Source organism: Dioscorea cayenensis, chromosome 19, assembly GCF_009730915.1.
Source record: "Dioscorea cayenensis subsp. rotundata cultivar TDr96_F1 chromosome 19, TDr96_F1_v2_PseudoChromosome.rev07_lg8_w22 25.fasta, whole genome shotgun sequence".
In the NCBI taxonomy this organism is placed as follows: Eukaryota; Viridiplantae; Streptophyta; class Magnoliopsida; order Dioscoreales; family Dioscoreaceae; genus Dioscorea; species Dioscorea cayenensis.
Window position 1 is genome coordinate 14,476,686 of NC_052489.1, and position 7,103 is coordinate 14,483,788.

Consider the following 7,103-nt stretch of genomic DNA (forward strand, 5'->3'; position numbering starts at 1 on the left):
TGCTTAGTATTATTTGATTATGTAGATTTTTGTAGAAACTATTTGGATGGTTGCACCAGAAAGGTTTATAAGTGTTGGAGAAGGGAGTGTTCTGTATCTTTTGATTGAAGTTGTTGATGAAACTAACCTGCTTCATTGTTGGGTCTCAAGGAAAGTTTACCAATTGAAATTCTGTAGTTGAATGGCCCACACATCCACAGATCTTACTAGAAATATTAGAGAATCCTACTGTAATTACATTCATCTTGTCAAATTTTTAAGATAAGGTATTCACCTTAGCTATTATGATGTCCAAGGCATCATATTTTCCTGCGATCTTCTTCTAAGTTCTTCCTCTTTTATTAGATCATTCGTAATGGTTCAAGGCCATGTTCTCCAATAAATCATAGGCCTCATTTATCTTCTTATTCATCAGTGCTACTCCTACTGCAACATTGACTGACGGGTTATGGGTGTATAAATTATGAAAATATATGAGCATCCAAGTATGCAAATAATACTACAATTGGTCCTTTATACCCAAGTATATGGGTCATCAAGTAATACCTTGTGGGTGAACACAAGGGTCGTATTTTCTAAAGAACGGCGAAAGGCTCCTATTACTTCCTCTTTACTTAATTAATACCCTAATCGTTTATGTCCATTCTTTACTTTACTTGTACACTATTAAACAATACAATTGGAGACGATGTTAAGCACACTTAGAAAGAGTTGGGTGTATGTATTATAAGTATCTTGATTATTAATTCTGATAGGCGTTAAGTGTCAATCATGTTCTAGGTTCGAACTGGGGGAATTTAAAGGCCTACTACGCCCAACAAGCCATGGCAACTAGGTCTAAACCACTAAGAACTTAAGATGGAATCTCTTCAACCCCAGCCTCCTAGGTTTGCCTTAAGTGTGGGAATCCCATGAAAAGAGACCAATCAGACCCTACGCATAAGGGACAATCAATCCCTAATCCAGAAACCTAGGTATGCCTAACCTCTTAGGACATCCATAGATCTATCATGACATGGCCGTCATCAACATGGGGGTATATCCTCCTCATCCACATCAACATGTACTAATAAATTAAGAACATGCAATGATTACAAAAATTAGAACAATTTATATTAATCAATCAAGATTCATAAATAATAACCAAGGGACCCAGATATACAATTCCCCTTGAGTTAGGTTATTATGGATCATAACAAGAAAGTATCAAAGCACAAGAGAACCACAAGACCAAATAAAGAATAAATAAGCTTTTCATGTATTCCTAGACTAACTCCCTCCAATAGTTCTCCGAAGTTTGGGGATTAGAGGATCCCAAGATTATCCGGATGATGTGAGTCACTCACGTCCCTCTGATGATGATTTTTGAAGATGCCTGTCATGCGTGATCTTCTCCGATGATTCTTGTTGACATACTCTTTAGAAATCCACTAGAATCTATTGGAATATGGAAGAAGTAATATCTTCCGCCCCTCATATCATTAAAAATCTAGTCGTCCTAGGTTATTCGGCAAAAGAGTCTCCCCTAATTTAGAGAATACTGGAGTATTTATAAATCGACTCCACCACGGCCTCACCACGGGCGTTGTGATGCCCATTGTTAGTAAGTTGTTGCTTGGGCGCCAAGTCGCATCCTAGAACGGTCTTTGGGCATTATGTATCTTGACAACGGTCGTTATGGACTTCACAATGGTCATTGTGGGGCCATTATGGCTTTTATGTTGCTACTAGTGAGCTCATGCTGCCACAACTTGATCATGATAGTAGTAAATGTAGGTAACGGTCGTTGTGAGTTGCCATAATACCAGTTGTGAGTTGTGGTACAACCTTGATTCAGTAACTTACTTCATTTTGCTTCAAAACATCCTTGAATTCTCTTCTTTCTAACTAAAATAGAAATAAAGGTCATTATGAACAAAAGAAAGAAATTTTGTACGTACTAATGAGATGCTAAACAAGTACAATTTCATGCTAAATGTAGTGTAAATGATATAGAAAATATGATCACTTTAGCACTTATCAAATATCCCCACACTTAATCATTTGCTTATTCTCAAGCAAATAAAACCGATAAAAATAGAATACATAATAAGTGCTTTATCTCAAGCAACTAAGTATGGAGCTTTAGTAGTATGTGGAAACAATCAAATGCCAGGTAGCATGATTATTCCTTTACAAAGAATACTTGGTCTTCCGATGTTATGGGAATTTTAAAATATACTGAAAATCCATTTGGAAAGAAATAATGTGAGTGCCTTGCTAACCTTTCTAGCATCTGGTCTATGAATAGTAACAAAAAGTGGTTCTTTCTGGTGGCGTCATTCAATTTCCTATAATTGATTTATATCATCATCCTACAACTGTTCTAGTGGGTATGAACTCGTTCTTCTCAATGGTAATCACTGTTATCCCCCCTTTCTTTGGTACCACTTGTACTGGACTCACCCATACGCTGTCTGAAATCGGATAAATAATAACTGCATCCAAAAGTTTCATTACCACTGTCTTCACTACTTCCTTCATATTTCGATTCAGTCGTCATTGGGGTAGGACAGAGGGTTGATGATCATCTTCCATTAAGATCTTGCGGGTGTAAAAGGTTGGGCGAATTCCAATGATGTCCAATATTTTCCAAACAATGGCTCTCATATGCTTTCGTAAAACCTCCAATAGCTATTTCTTTTGTTCCTTAGCCAACCCTACCACAATGATCACTGGGAGTCATGATTCTTCTTCTAAAAAGGTATACTCCAAGTAATCTGGTAATATCTTTAATTCTAGGTTTAGTGGCTCCTCAATAGATGGTTTGAGTTGATAATCAATGTTCAACGTAACTCTGGTGATGTTCTCATCTTCCTTAGGAGCCTGATCATCATTAACATCATTATCTAACTCATATACCTTGGTTTCCTCTTTGTTGATGTCTTTCATTTGTAAATTGTAAATTCAAAAAGAGTCTTCTATAGCATTTCTCACTATTTTTCTTCTGATCCCTCTGTTTATATGAACTAATCGAATGTTTCCTGGCAAGCTATCTTTTCATGCTGCCCAAAGCAGATGTCGGATGTAGGGTCAGACTCAACTGCATTGATGCATTGAACATAAGACTTCAGCATTACATGGTGTTCAATCCACTGATCAAGCAAGGCTCGTACCTTCTCAAACTGACCCTTCATACCTTCCATGAATAGAAAACTGTTCACAGTATTATGTAGCTATGATAGACACACATGATAAACTAAATTGACTAAATAAATACAAAAAGATTAAATGGCTAAAACACTAAGGATAAGTTATCCAAGAATCTCTCAACTATGTCCCTAGTAACGGTGCTAAAAACTGGATGGATGGGTTATGGGTGTGTAAATTATGCAAATATATGAGCATGCACGTATGTACTTCATACTACAATTGTTCTGTTATACCACCAGTGTACGGATCATCAAGTAATACCTTGTGGGTGAACATGAGGGTCATATTTCCCAAGGAACGGTGAGAGGCTCCTATTACATTCTTTTCACTTAGTTAACAGCTTGATCATTTATGCTCTTTCTTTAGTTTACTTGTACAACACTATTAAATAATACAATTAGAGATGATGTTAAGCACAATTAGAAAGAATTGGGAGTATGTACTATAAGTATCTTTATTATTAATTATGATAGCGTTAAGTGTCAATCGTATTCTAGGTTCGAACCAAGGAAATTCAAAGGCCTACTATCCCCAACAAGCCATGACGACTAGGTCTAAACCACTAGGAACTTAAGATGGAGTCTCTTCCACCCCAGCCTCCTAGGTTTACCTCAAGTACGGGAATCCCATGAGAAGGTACCAATCAGACCCTAAGCCTAAGGGACAATCAATCCCTAATTTGGAAACTTAGCTATGCCTAACCTCTTAAAACATGCATAGATCTATCATGGCATGGGTGTCATTAACATGGGGGCATATCTTCCTCATCAACAACAACATGTAACAATCAATTAAGAACATGCAATAATTATGCAAACTAGAACAATTTGTATTAATCAATCAAGATTCATAAATAATAACTGAGAGAGCTAGATATACAATTATCCTCGAATTAGGTTCTTATGGATCATAACAGGCAAAGCATCAAAGCATAAGAGAACCACAAGACCAAATAAAAAAATAAATAAACTTTTAATGTATTTCTAGACTAACTCCATCTAATAGTTCTCTGATGGTTTGGGATTAGAGGATCCCAAGATTGTTCGGATGACATGTGTAACTCACTTTTCTCTGATGATGATCTTTTAAAATACCTGTCATGCACGATCTTCTCCGATGATGCTCATTGACGCATTCTTCACAAATCTGCCGGAATCTATTGGAATATGGAAGAAGCTCCGTCTCCTGTCACTCAAATCTCCAGAAATCTGGCCACCCCAGGTTATTCGATAAAGAGTTTCCCTGAATATAGATAATACTGGGGTATTTATAGTAATAGGCTCCGGCATGGCCTCACCACGGGCATTGTGATGCATGTTATGAGTAAGTTGTTACTTGGGCTCTAAGTAGCGTCATGGCACGCTGTTTGGGAGTTATGTATCTTGACAATAGCCATTATGGACTTCACAATGACCATCGTGAGGCCGTTATAGCTTCTTTTTGTGGTACTAGTGAGCTCATACTACCATGGCTTGACCATGGTAGTAGTAAGAATATTCAACCGGCATTGTATGTTACCAAAACACCCGTTGTGAGTCATGGTGCAGCCTTTATTCAGCAACTTGCTTCATTTTGCTTCATAACATCCTCGAGTTTTCTTCATTCTACCTAAAACAGTAATAAAGGTCATTGTGAACAAAAGAATGAAATTTCGTACTAATGAGATGCTAAACAAGTACAATTTCATGCTAAATGTAGTATAAATGATATAGAAAATATGATCAGTTTAGCACTTATCAAACATCCATCGATATTCTTGTATTATATGTCAGATGACAACGCCCTTTTGCGTGTAAACCGCAAGTGCCCTGGTTTGTCAAAGTAATAATACCGTGGTGAGTGGGTGGTCGTATCCATAGGGAATAGTGATCTGAAACACCAAGATTGCTATTTAACTAGAATGAAGATGAATTGATAATAGTGTGAACAAAGTCAATGAAAATGGAAATAAAGAAAGAAGACGAAAGAGAAATGCTATAAAAAATGAGAGGAAAGGCAATCGATAGAAAGTGGGGCACCCGGACATTGCTTCCCATAGGACAATTGCTTCCAGTGCAAGATTAATAATTATGTCTCCTAACTAATAGTTCATGAGTCGTGGAAATCCTAAAATACATGGACCCAAACCTAAGGTCAACTGTAACTAACTCTACAATATGCCCCGGTGGAGAAATCACTCAGTCTCAACACCTCACACTGTGCAAAGTTGCATAAAGCTCTAAGGACTCCAAGTGATAAACCCTATTCCCTAATATAGGTCTTACCCTTTGGTCCAGGCGAAAGACCCCTAGTCAAAATTAAGCCCTAGATACTAAGGATTACTTCAATGCTTTACTATGTTGCTCACGCAACTAAGCCCCAGCAGAGTTTGTCTCTTAGCACTTCACTCTATTGTGACCGGAAAGAACCCTTAGACATCGATGTAGGATAAATTACACTGGAGGTGAAATGAGACATTCCGCTACCTCTTGACTCACCCTCTCAACCCTCTCAAATCTAGTATTGTCTAACTCTCATGGTGTGTCATTCATCCACAAAGGTTACTAAGATGGATTCTCAACCCTAGTGTCACTCTAAGGGAAAATCAATTCAACAAGCATTCAAGATTGGAACTTAATTAAAGGCATCAATTAAAGAAAGCATAATAAAAGGTCAATGAAACAATAACATCCTAGGGTTTACAAGTCCAAGTACCCTCTAGAGGTTTAGCTCTCCATGGAGCACAATACAATCAATAATGAAATCAAAAGTAAAGATATGCAATCCATGTATAAAACCTCCTTGGTGTTTGTGTCGATGGTCTTGTGGAGTAGCTTCGTCTTCTTCAAAGGTTCCCTTGTCAATCATAGGGGACATCTCGCCGAATCGATGCAGATGAACGCTCACCCAATAACTCTCTTCTGAAGGAACACGGTGTTGAAGGACGTAGAACCACTCTAAAATCCTTGCCAAAGCCTCTCTAAACCCTAGCCGCGGGCACCTCCAAAGATGGGGAAAAGATGAAGAAAGGATGGAAAGAAGAATCCTCAAATCGACTGAAGTCACGGCTTTAAATAGGCTAGAATTGGGCATCCACACGAGCGTGTGGAATATCCACACGCCCATGTGAATTTCTGGAAATTAAGTTTTCTGCTGCCTGTGAATAGTAACTACTACAATAATTTTCTACAGTACTCCGCCCAAATGCTCCCGAATCCACACTCTTTATCAAGGCCACATGAATAGGCACATATTCATGTTGTAGCTTTGAACAAGTTGGAACACGCGAATATTACTACCTTTGTGCCCCTCCAAAACATGTATTAGCTTGATAATAATGGAGGTTGGCACATACTCCCGTGTCTTAGATCACAACTTGTGTTTTTGCATTTGTTCACTCCAAGATTTCATCAACAAAGTGCCTCCACGATCTAGTTTGGCTTCTTTCTTCTATACTCATCTCCACAATCCTATATGCACAAAAGAACACAAATACACATGTATTAGCGATAAAATCTGAGAAAAGTAATGCTCATTATAAGAAAAGAATACTTCTTATTACTAATACACAAACACTTATCATCAAACCATTGTAAAAACTTTGAACAAACAACCATTTTGCAAGTCCGTGGTGTGGACACAATTGTAACAACTCTTTGAATCAAGCGTAGGCATCATATAAATATTCTCCTTTTTTTTAGCAAAGCTTGTAATTTGGTTTCTGAGTTGTGCAGTCTTGGCTAGCGGGATGTATCTAGCAAGAAAAGCTTGAGAAAGTTGGTCCCGCTTTGTGATTGAATTTATCAGAAGTGAATGCAACCTGATCTACCTTTGTCTTTCAAAGAAAAAGGAAAAGCCTCAACTTGATAGCATCAGGAGAAACTCCATTGAGCTTTAGGGTGTTGCAATATGCCAAAAATATGGAAAGGCGA

General features: G+C 37.8%; 1 non-coding gene across 1 annotated transcript; it reads left to right on the plus strand.

Moving 5' to 3' along the window:
* Positions 1–6,794: 6,794 nt before the first annotated feature.
* On the plus strand, positions 6,795–6,900 carry LOC120250923. Its single transcript, XR_005533252.1, has one exon. It is a non-coding gene; the product is annotated as a small nucleolar RNA R71 (small nucleolar RNA).
* The last annotated feature ends 203 nt before the right edge of the window (positions 6,901–7,103 follow it).